The following is a 12587-nucleotide window of genomic DNA, read 5'->3' as shown; positions in this document are numbered from 1 at the left end:
ATGGATTACATCAATGCAATACCCGGTAATCACTCCTCAGAAAAGGGGTTACACGTGGTATTAGCGCACTGATCATCATATTCATATCTACCCTTTCCCACCCCGTTGAGGTATTTAGACGAGGAATGGTTTCGTTACTTATTGCATGCTAGTACCCGCCCCAATCCTATTAGTCCCAGAGGCATTTAGGACTACTAGTCCTAAAGGGAAGGGAAATGTGGGTTTTGTGTGGTTTAAAAGGATAAAATACTAAAGCGACAAACAAAAACACAAAAGGCAGATTATTGGAAACACATAACAATTTAAAAGGCTGAGATGGGCCTCCTCACTTAAAGACAGATTGTTTAGCATGTCTTGCAGATACTGGTTATGGTCTGAATTAAACTTAAACGTTAAGGAGGCAGACTGGTCTATTACACATTTCAGATAAGAAACCGGGATCAGACCTGCCTGCTGGTTGGAATTAACAGAGTCTGATTCACTTAGCTACTGATTTTTACAAGAAGAAGGCCTGTTGATTATAGAAGACATAAGTTCTGCAGACATTGAGTAACGTTACTACTGGTTTTAGACTTGTAAACGATTCAGATCAGTTGGTTACTCCTATAGACACGCTTTCTAAGCGTTATTGAGTTTAACCTTTACGAAAATGCAGAAATCCTATTGGCATGGTGTTTAAAATGCTGATTTTTATTATTTAAGCCTATAAATGCATTTACCTAGTGATAGATGCATATGCACAATTCAGAAAACTCTATGGACATGTTCTCTATGTGATAGACAGAAATGCAGAAACCTATAGACATGGTCTCTATGTATGAAATGCAGAAGCTATAGACATGGTATCTATGTATAAAATGCAGAACCTATAGACAGGATTTCTATATGAAATGCAGAACCTGTAGGCATGGTTTCTATATGAAAAACGTAGAAGTGCAGGACTTGTTAACATGATTTCTATATGAAAAATGCAGAAGTAAAATCATGACATGATTGCAGAAGTAAATACCTATGAACATGATATCTACCCTTATGCATACATGAGTGACCTCCCCTTTTCACTAAAACCCCATAAGTTATTACAAATTATTACAGCCTAGAATGAATAAAGAAAAGTAAAACAAAATAACATCAGAAAGCTAAAAAAATCCCAACAAAGGAGAGCCTGATTTAGACTTCTGTCTGAAGCATGAAGTAAACCAACTCCAAAGATCAAATTCCAAAGCCTTTCTCCTATTCGGGATGTGTCAGAGTTCCCTAAGAGTCTCAAGTGGACTCCGGGAAGTGCTTACACCTAAATATATTGCAGAATTAAATTATAGTGCAGTTTGGAAGGGCCAACCCTCAAATGTCCAAGTTCAGAGGGAGCTCAAGGTCCCAAAGCAAGGCTCATAGGAGGGGGGCAGAACTTAGAATCTAAGAGAGAGTGCAAGTGCATAGAGGGGATTTTGGGGAAATCCAAGACAGGCTGGTGGTCATACCCAGCAATTGGAAGTGCTGGCACACCCCAACCAGCCCGTTAGCCACATTGTTTGGGAGTTAGGATCCATTAAATGATCAAGTCCAGACATGAGCAACAATTTGGATGTTGACATGCTTTGAACTTTAACTCTAACACATAGAAGGGAATAAGGGTCTGGGGAATTTACACAGTAACATATGCAAAGAGTCAACATATTCTATACAGAACATAAACAGCAAAGTAGACAAGATTGTTGAAACTGTAAAGCAAACACACGGGGATGAAGCTGAAAGTTAAATTAGAACATACCAGTTTCAGGAAAATAAGAAGAGAAGAGCAGTAGTAAAGCCAAATTGCAAACACACAGCCAGAAGATTTCAGAAGAGAGTAGAGTGTTGAATTGAGAATGTAGGAGTATCGAAATTGAAAGTGTTCAATAAGTGTTGTCAGAGTATTGAACTCAAGGTCGTAAAGAGTATTGAATTGGAAGTGTGTAAAAGTGCAGAAGGGTCGTGCCCTTTATAGTGCAGAAAGCAAGTAATAAAAGGTAAGAAAATAGTTTCGAAATCAATCACATAAGTTCTCCCTTCAATAAAGGGATTCTGATTTCAAACAAGCAAGATAATTAAGGAAAGAGTTTGATCAAAATCTTTTCCAAAGTAGCACAAGAAGGGTAAATACACAGAAGTTATTTAAGGCAAAAGTCCAGTGGTACATGGTTTGTGCAATTAAGGAAAGGCGATCACTCAACAGCCAATGAAATCAAAATTGCAGGCTTTTTTCGAATGAACCAAGTCAGGAAAAATGAGGAAAGGATTTTACTTAAGGAAAATCAGTAACAATCAATCAAACCTTATTAAGAGGAATTCTGAATCAATCACAAGTTGACAAAACCTTTTGAAGCCAAAATTCCTCATATATAAAGCATACAGACATATCAAACAAGAAAGAGCTATCATGCGAAAAAGCCTAGTATAGAAGAGTTCTGGGTCATAACAAAGAGGCTCAAATCCAATACATAGACTCATAATGAGTTTGAGAGTGTCCAGGGTCCCAAATAGAACCCTAGTCCAAAACACAAGATCAAACTCGCCAAAAAATCACCAAATCCCAGGGTTTTCAACTCGAGTCAGATACAGAGAAGAGAGGACAAATAACTGAAACAGGCTTAGAGGTCTCTTTCAGGGATTCATGTGAAAACAAACAAATAAAATAGCAGGTTCAAGGCAAATAGAATGAAGAACTGATTTGAAGCATAAAGAACATGTTTTAAGAAAGCTTGGAACTTAAACAAGTTTCAGAAGAGAAACGAGATAGTATAGGACTTAAGAGAACAGTAGAGGAAACATGTTTAACAAAGAACTCAAAAAAAATCCAGAAGAAGGCAACTAAAGACCTAAAAGCTTAGTAGAAAATACAGTAAAGGAACATAGGGGTAAACGAACACATAAGATAAACATGTGAAAGCATGATATAGAAACCAGTGGAAGAAAGAACAGAGCACAATAGAAGGACATGCAAAATAAGGCAAACATAAGAACACACGAGAAGGACATGCGAGGTAGAAAAGAGAACATAAAAACATAGCATAGACATATTCACACAAATAGAAGAAGAGGAGGAGTCCGAAAATATTTTAAAACCTTTTCAGAGACCCTAAATCAAAAAGAAGTAATTTTTGAAAGAAAATTAGGGAAAACGTTTAAGAACTCAAGTAGAGCACAGACATAGCATAGATATAAGAAAACAACCAGAGAAAAACCTCGAATAGCTTAGGGTTTCAGAGAAACCCTAGAAATGAGAAAGGCTTAAAAGAAGGTCCGATCTTGAGTCGGAGAGGTCAGAAATAGGCTTCTGATGCTTGAATATGCCAGAGCCAGGCCGGAAGGGACATAGAACCTTGGATATGTAGAGATCTGAAAGGACACCATCGAGGTCGGACCTCAAAACTTCGAACACCCAGGGTTTAATGGTGGAGGAGGGTGAGTACAGGCCATCCATGGACTGAGAAGCCATGGGTTTCGATGAGATTGCAGTTGAAGGGCGGTGAGAGAGGCTAGGGTTTCAGGAACCTTCGAGAGAGTTTGAGAGATGAAGAGTATTCAAAGGCGGCTGAGAGATGGAAATGAGGGGATTAGGGTAGGGTTAGTGAATTTAAAAAGGTAAGGGGTGATCGTGGCCGTTGATCTAAATGATCAACGGCCTAGATTGAAAGAAAGGGCCAGGCGGGTTAATTGGTTGGGTCGGGGGTCGGGTTAGATTAGAATTGGGCCGGTCCAATTGGGTTTCAAAATTGGGTCAATTAGGGGGGGGTCAATTTGGCTATGATTGAAATAAAAATGGGCCAGGTTTTAAATAGCCAGCTTTTCCCTTTTTATTTTATAAAAAATAGTAAAATAATTTTGAAAGTAAATTAAGAGTAATGGATCAGTTAATAATATATAAATATTGATTTAAAAATGTTGGAACCAATTTTATAATTATAAAAATTCTATTAAATCTTAAAGTAGGTTAGAATTGCAATTATATACAATTTAGCTTTAAAAATATCAAATAAATTTGTAAAAATATATAAAAATTTACCTTAACTATTTTTGGTATAAATATGGTAAATAAAATAAATTATCCACCAAAATAATAGTGTTGGGAATAGTTATTTATTTTTATACTGCTGAAATGAGCAATAAATTGATTTTAAAAATTGGAAAAAAAATACTAAAACACTTGGGCATGCTTATATATGCGTACTTATGTTATTTTGAAAGTATTTTGTATATATGAAAAATATAAAGGGAAAAATTAGGTTTCAACAAAGACGCAGTCAAGCGATACTATATGTAACCTTTATGCTTTTTTTATGATGTAATTTGAACTACGCCTGACCTGATTCCCGTTTAAGAGGGGATACGTAGTCAGCCCTATGGGTTCGGTCACAATTCAATAAAATTTCCATTTCCCCCGCTATTGGAAACTGGGGCAGAATTTTGAGGAGGACCCTCAAATTCCGAAGTCGATTCCAGCGATTTATCATTAACACCCATTAGGAGCAGCAACCCAGTAAACTGGGGAAGAATTTTGAGGAGGACCCTCAAAATTCCGGAGCAAGCAAAGTTGCAATGTCTTGAACCACGTCGCAGCCATCGGTTCATCTAAAGAAAATTATTCTTAATTATGCACTTATATTATGCTTTTACAAAATCATGCATGTTCATTACTAAAATTGCCTTGTTTAGCAATGCTACCCCAATTATACTTATGGTATCACCAGGTCAAAGCCGAGCAGGTCAAGCAAAGCCAGCAGGGATACGAACTAACTTTTCCCCCTCTACAAACTCACGATTTTTCTTTGGATACAGGCACTTGAGTTGCAAAATCATCAAATGTACTATACGCTCACTCACAAAGTTCAGGAATACAACTCTTCGAACCATTGCACTTGCTCGCAACTGTTATCCACACAACATTGTCCCCAGTAGGCACAATATCCCTAGCAATCACGATACCGCAATCTGCTATCAGCTAAGAAAACTCTAGTGCCCTTTGCCATTTTTACTTCCTGCATAAGGCTACCATTCTGCCTTCCGAGGTTAGGATCTACCTCCATCTGCATTCTCTGCATTGCATAAGGCTACCATTCTGCCTTCCGAGGTTAAGCTCTACCTCCATCTACATTCTTTGCATTGCATAAGGCTACCATTCTGCCTTCCGAGGTTAAGCTCTACCTCCATCTTCATTCTCTGCATTGCATAAGGCTACCATTCTGCCCTCTGAGGTTAGGCTCTACCTCCATCTGCATTCTCTGCATTGCATAAGGCAACCATTCTGCCTTCCGAGGTTAAGCTCTACCTCCATCTACATTCTCTGTATTTCATAAGGCTACCATTCTGCCTTCTGAGACTAAGCTCTGCCTCCATCTGCATTTCCTGCATTGCATAAGGCTAACATTCTGCCTTCTGAGACTAAGATCTGTCTCCATCTGCATTTCTTGCATTGCATAAGGTTACCATTCTGCCTTCCGGGATTAAGCTCTATCTCCACCTGCATTTCTTGCATTGCATAAGGCTACCACTCTAACTTTCGAGACTAAGCCCTGTCTCCACCTACATGGCTGAAATATCACTACTTTATTTATGCCTCGTGTGGCTGAAATATTGCCACTTTATTTATGTCTCGCATGGCTGAAAGATCGCCACCTTCATCTACATCTTGCACGGCTAAAATATTGCCACTTTTATTTTTCTTGCATGGCTGAAATATCGCCACTTTCTATTTACATCTTGCATCGGCTGAAATACCGCCAGCTCGTTTACCTTTTTGCATGGCTGAAATATCGCCACTTTCTATTTATATCTTGCATCGGCTGAAATACCGCCACCTCATTTACATTTTTGCATTGGCTGAAAGATCGCCACCTTCTGCATCTCATGGGCTGAAAGATCGCCAAATTGTCCGAAGACATCATTGTTTGGAGGCACCATTTTCATAGCCCGAGAACGCCATGCCATGGCCTAAGAACTCCATTTTATCTTTTGCATATCATTATTCAAAGGCTTCATAGCTCGGAGGCATTATCCTCATAACCCAAGAGTATCATTTCATGGCCTATGAATCCTTTATTATACACTTTATGGCCCAGGACGTCATGGTTTGAGGACGTCATCTTAACCGTCCAAAGACAGCATTCATGGTCAAACAGGAACTTGCATCACGTTTAAAATTATGCACAATATATGTTAGTATTGCTCATTTGCAGTTAAACCGGCTAGCAACAACCGTCTCAACAGGAGCGATCCCGCTCCAGTTCCAGCTGCCCTACTAGACTATAACCATCCACCCCAACCCGAATATCTCGTCCGTTCTTGAAAAAATCTCTGTCAACATATTCCACCGATGGATCCTGAACTATATATGTCTTGATTCTTGTAAGACCAGGGATATGTAGGCAGCTCAGGAACCAGAGCACGATCAAATTCTTCAAGTCGTTTCGTTCGGTCAAAATTGGCTATCATATCTTTACCCGACAACTCTTTCATCCTTCCTGTGTAAAGAGGGGCATCTATTGATACCCAATTTTTCCCTATATATTTTTCATATATATACAAAATACATTCAAAATAACATATGTACGCATATATAAGCATGCCCAAGTATTTTAGTATTTTTCCCAATATTTAAAAGATTTTTAAAACCAATTTATTGTCCATTTTTGCAGCACAAAATCAATAATTACTCCCAAAATCATCAATTTTGGTGAATAATTTATTTTATTCCCATATTTATACCAAAATATAGTTAGGATAATTTTCATATATTTTTACAAATTTATTTGGCTTTTTTAAAGCTAAATTGCATATAATTGCAATTCTAGCCTACTTTAAGATTTAATAGCATTTTTATAATCATAAAATTGGTTTCAGTATTTTTAAATTAATATTTATATATTATTTACTGATTCAATACTTTTAATTTGTTTTCAAAATCATTTTCACTATTTTTGTAAAATAAAAGGGAAAAACTGGCTATGTAAATTTTAGCCTCATTTCGTTTCAATTGTAGCCCCATTACATTTCAATTTTAGCCTCCAATTGACCCAATCTTATTGGACCAGCCCAATTTCAGTTTCAACCCAACCCCTTAACCCGTTTATCCAACCCGCCCGGTCTTCCTTTTAATCTAGGCCGTTGATCGTTTTGATCAACGGCCACGATCACCCCTTAAAATTTTTAATCCACCGACCCTACCCTAATCCCCTCATTTCCATCTCTCAGCCGCCTTTGAATATTCTCCTCTCTCAAACTCTCTCGAAGGTTCCATGTAACCCTAGCCTCTCTCATCCTCTCCGACCATAACCTCAATGGAATCCATGGCTTCTCAGGCCATGGATGGTGTGTACTCACCTCCCTCCACTCTCAAACGTCTGGGGCTCGAAGCTTTGAGATCTGACCTCAGTGGTGTCTGTTCAGATCCTCTCAGATCCATGGTTTTGAAGCCTCTCCGGCCTTGCTTCGGCACATCTAAAGTATTTCGAGCCTGGTTCTAACTCATCTGACTCAAGATTGGACTTTTCTTCCAAGTCTTTCTCATTTCTAAGGTTTCTCTGAAACCCTATCCATTCGAGGTTTTTATCTGGTTGTTTTCTTAAATCTATGCTATATATGTGCTCTACTGGAGTTTTAAAATGTTTTCCCCATTTTTTTCTTTCAAAATTTGTTTCTCTTCGATTTAGGGTTTCTGAAAGATTTTCGAAATGTTTCTTTGACTCTTCCTCTTCTTTTCTTTGTGTGTATCTGTCTATGCTATGTTTGTATGTTTTCTTTTTCTACCTAGCATGTTCTTCTCCTGTATCTTTATGTTTGCCTTATTTTGCATGTTCTTCTATTGTGCTCCGTTCTTTCTTCTACTGGTTTATATATCATGCTTTCACATGTTTATCTTATGTGTTCGTTTACCCCTATGTTCCTTTACTGTATTTTCTACTAATCTCTTAGGTCTTTAGTTGCCTTCTTCTAGACTTTGTTTGAGTTCCTTGTTAAACATGTTTCCTCTATTGTTCTCTTAAGTGCTATACTATCTCGTTTCTCTTCTGAAACTTGTTTAAGTTCTAAGATTTCTTAAAATGTGTTCTTTATGCTTCAAATCAACTTTCTCATTTTGTTGTTTCAAACTTGCTATTACATCTGTTTTTTTCTCATAAGTTTCTGAAAAAGACCTCTGAGCCTGTTTCCGTTATTTGTCTTCTTTTCTCTGTATCTGACTCGAGTTGAAAAACCTAGGGTTTGGGGGTTTTTGGCGAGTTTCGATCTTGTGTTTGAGACTACGGTTTCATTTTGGAACTCTAGGTTTCTCAGACTCGTTTTGAGTCTTTATACTGAACTCGAACTTCTTTAACTCTGAACTCTTCTATACTAGGCTTTTTTGCATGACAGTTCTTTCTTGTTTGATATGTCTGTATGATTTATATATGAGGAATTTTTCCTTCAAAAGGGTTTTTCAACTTGTTATTGATTCGGATTTCCTCTTAATAAGGTTTGATTGATTGTTACTGATATTCCTTAAGTAAAACCCTTTCTTCACTTTTCATGACTTGGTTCATTCGATCAAAGCCTGCAATTTTGACTTTACTGGCTGATGAGTGATCGCCTTTCCTTATTTGCACAAACCATGTACCACTGGACTTTTGCCTTAAATAAACTTTTGTGTATTTACCCTTCTTATGCTATTTTGGAAAAGACTTTGATCAAACTCTTTCCTTAATTATCTTTTACCCATTTGAAGTCAGAATCCCTTAATTGAAGGGGAACTTGTGTAATTGATTTCTGAATTATTTTCTTACCTATTTCTACTTGCTTTCTGCACTATAAAAAACACGACCCTTCTGCACTTTCGACAGGCATAACACTTATTGAACACTTTCAATTTCAATACTCCTACATTCTCAATTCAACACTCTACTCTCTTATGAAATCTTCTGGTTGTGTGTTTGCAATTTGGCTTTACTACTGCTCTTGTTTTCTTATTTCCCTAAAACTGGTATGTTCTAATTTAACTTTCAGTTTCATCCCTATGTGTTTTCTTTACAGTTTCAACAATCTTGTCTACTTTGCTGTTTATGTTCAGTATTGAATATGATGTTCTCTTTGCATCTGTTGCTGTGTGAATTACCCATACCTTTATTCCCTTCTATGTGTTTGAGTTAAGGTTCAGGCATGGTAGTATCCAAATTGCTGCTCATGTCTGGATCTGATCCTTTAATGGATCCTAACTCCCAAACAATGTGACTAAGAGGTTGGTTAGGGGTGTGCCAACACTCCTAATTGCTGGGTATGACTACCAGCCTGTCTTGGCCTTCCCTAAAATCCCCTCTATGCACTTCCACTCTCTCTTAGAATCTAAGTTCTTCCCCCTTCCTATGAGCCTTGCTTTGGGACCTTGATCTCCCTCTGAACTTGGACATTTGAGGGCTGGCCCTTCCACACTGCACTATAATCCAATTCTACAACATATATGGTGTAAGCACTACCCAGAGTCCAGTTGAGACTCTTAGGGAACTCTGACACATCCCAAATAGGAGAAAGGCTTTAGAATTTGATCTTTGGAGTTGGTTTACTTCATGCTTCAGACAGAAGTCAGAATCAGGCTCTCCTTGGTTGGGATTTTAGCTTTCTGATGTAATGTTTACTTTCCTTTCTTCATTCTGGGCTGTAATAATTTGTAATAACTCATGGGGGCTTATAGTGAAAAAGGGAGGGGTAATCATGTATGCATAAGGGTAGATATCATGCTCATTAGGTCTTTATTTCTACAAATCATGGCAAGTTCTGCATTTCGGCATCTTTGAAATCCTGTTTTAGGTTCTGCACTTCTACATTTTCATGTATAAATCATGTCTATAAACTTCTACACTTTTGCATCTTAGAAATCCCGCCTATAAGTTCTGTATATATATATCATATCAATACCTTTTGCATTTCTGTATCTCATATAGAGAACATGACTATAGGATTCTGCATTTTTCCTATCATAAAGAAAGCATGTCTATCGGGTTTCTGAATACTGTATATGTATCTATCACTAGGCAAACAATATATAGGCTTAAATAATAAAAATCAACGTTTTAGACACCATGCCTATAGGATTTCTGCATTTTCATAAAGGTTAAAATCAGTCACACTTAGAAAGCATGCCTATAGGAATAAGCAACTAATCTGAATACCTCAACTTGCTTATAAGTTTAAAATCAGTAATAGCATTGCTTAGACGCTTGCAGAACTTATGTTCCTACTGTTAATAGATTTGCTTCTGAAATCAATATCTTTCTCTCGTATTTAGATATCATGCCTATAGGTTTAGCCTAGGCAAGTTATAAGGTAAATTAGCTAATTGAATCAGACTCTGTTAATTCCAACCAACAGGTAGGTCTGATTCCGATTTCTTATCTGAAATGTGTATGGACCAGTCTGCCTCCTTAACGTTTAAGTTTAATTCAGACAATAACCAGTATCTGCAAGACATGCTAAACAATTTGTCTTTACGTGAGAAGGCATGTCTGAGCCTTTTAAATTGTTATGTGTTTCCCATATCTGACTTATGTGTTTTTGTTTGTCGTTTTAGAATTTTATCTTTTTAAACCATACAAAGCTCAAACCTCCCTTCACTTTAGGACTAGTAGTCCCAAATGCCTTCGGGACTGATAGGCTTGGGGCGGGTACAAGCATGCAATAAGTAAACGAAACCATTCCGTGTTTAATACCTCAATGGGGTGGGAAATGGTAGATATGGATATGATGACCGGTGCGCTAATACCACGTGCAACCCCTCTTTTGAGGAGTGATTATCGGGTATTGCATTGATGTGATCCATATTATTTATAAACCTAGGACCCACTTCCCTTTACTTGTTTATTTTATTACTTTCAAAATTTCAAACTCCTTTTTCTCAAATTTCAGCTTCCTTGTTTCTTCAAACTTTAACTTATTTGCAATCACAATGTGACAACCCCTCATATTTGAAACCCTTATTTGCTTATTTATTGTTTGTACTTAAGTCAAAATTGTAGCATGGCCGGGAAGCACACTAGTGGATCTTGAGGGGTGCCTAACACCTTCCCCTCGAGATAATTTCAAGCCCTTACCCAAACTCTGGTTTTTCTAAACAAATTCTTCCTAGTGTCCTAATGCACTTAATCATTAGGTGGCGACTCTTCAAATCAGAAAACCTAATTCCCAAAAAGGAACGAGTTGTCCTCCCAAATGTCATAAACCCAATTTCGCAAGAAAAAGGGGACGCGACAACCCCATGTGCTGGTAAGTGCCTAGCCTAACCTCGGTGAAGTAGTGACGAGGCTAGGACCAGACTACCAAATAAACTTGTGCAATTTAAAATATATACAGCAAAAACAAAATACAGAAATAAATAGTCAAGTATAGAAGGGGTAGCATGTTGCGGGGGAAGATATCAATTCCGAATAGAAATACAACAAGTAAACGAAAGAAACAGTATAACTCGGATATCATCAAGGAATCAGAATCAACAAATGCACAGCATTACCGTTCGTGCTTTTACTCTCATCCTTACCAAAGCAATCATATAATAATAATATGCACGGCATCACCCTTCGTGCTTTTACTCTCTTTCCTCACCATATAATCAATATAATCGGCACAGAATGGTACATCGTGTGGCACGACATCACCCTTCGTGCTTTACACTCTTTCCTCACAAATCGTACACAGCGTCACCCTTCATTCTTTACACTCTTTCCTCACAAAATAATACACGGCATCACCCTTCGTGTTTTAACCTTCTTCCTCACCCAAACAACTATCACAAATAATAGGGCAAGGAAAATAAATGAAATTTGCAACAAAAATCCCGGCAAGGGAACAATAGTTCAACAACAAGTCCCGGCAAGGGACAACATCAATAACATCAACATCCCGGCAAGGGAGATAACAAATAAAGCAATAATAGCCCAGCAAGGGAGGGGGGCAACATAATGATCTCTTTTGTTTCTCACTTTACTTCACAATTCACTTCACAACTCGAGCTAATGCTCTAAAGGTTGAACTATCACTTATACTTTCACAATTCGTTACACAACTTGAGCCAACACTCCTCAATGTTCATAGGTCACAATTTCTTCCACAAACCTTACATAACAAATAGAAACCATCACCAAGGCATGAAAGATACAACGAAGTCATGATAATCACAATGTAAGACTCACGGGCATGCTGGATACCAACATATAGATACTCGTCACCATGCCTATACATCGTACTCAACAATTACCACATGGAAAATATTACTCGAATCCTAATCCCTCAAGCTAAGGTTAGACCAAACACTTATCTCGAACTTCCACGGCCAACTCAAGCCTCAAACACTGCTTTTCCTTTTGAATTTGGCTCCAAATCAATTGTATCTAGACATAATCGACTTAATAACATTAATAAATGCTAAACAATTCAATTCTAATGCCTAATTATAGTTTTCCCATCATTCTTCCCAAAAAGCCAAAAATTGACCCTGGGCCCGCTTGGTCAAAATACGAGGTTCAGACAAAAACTCGATCACCCATTCACCCACGAGCCCGAATATATAATTTGTTTTGAAATCCGACCCC

Source organism: Nicotiana tabacum, chromosome 5, assembly GCF_000715075.1.
Source record: "Nicotiana tabacum cultivar K326 chromosome 5, ASM71507v2, whole genome shotgun sequence".
NCBI lineage: Eukaryota > Viridiplantae > Streptophyta > Magnoliopsida > Solanales > Solanaceae > Nicotiana > Nicotiana tabacum.
Note: the sequence above shows the minus strand (reverse complement) of the source record.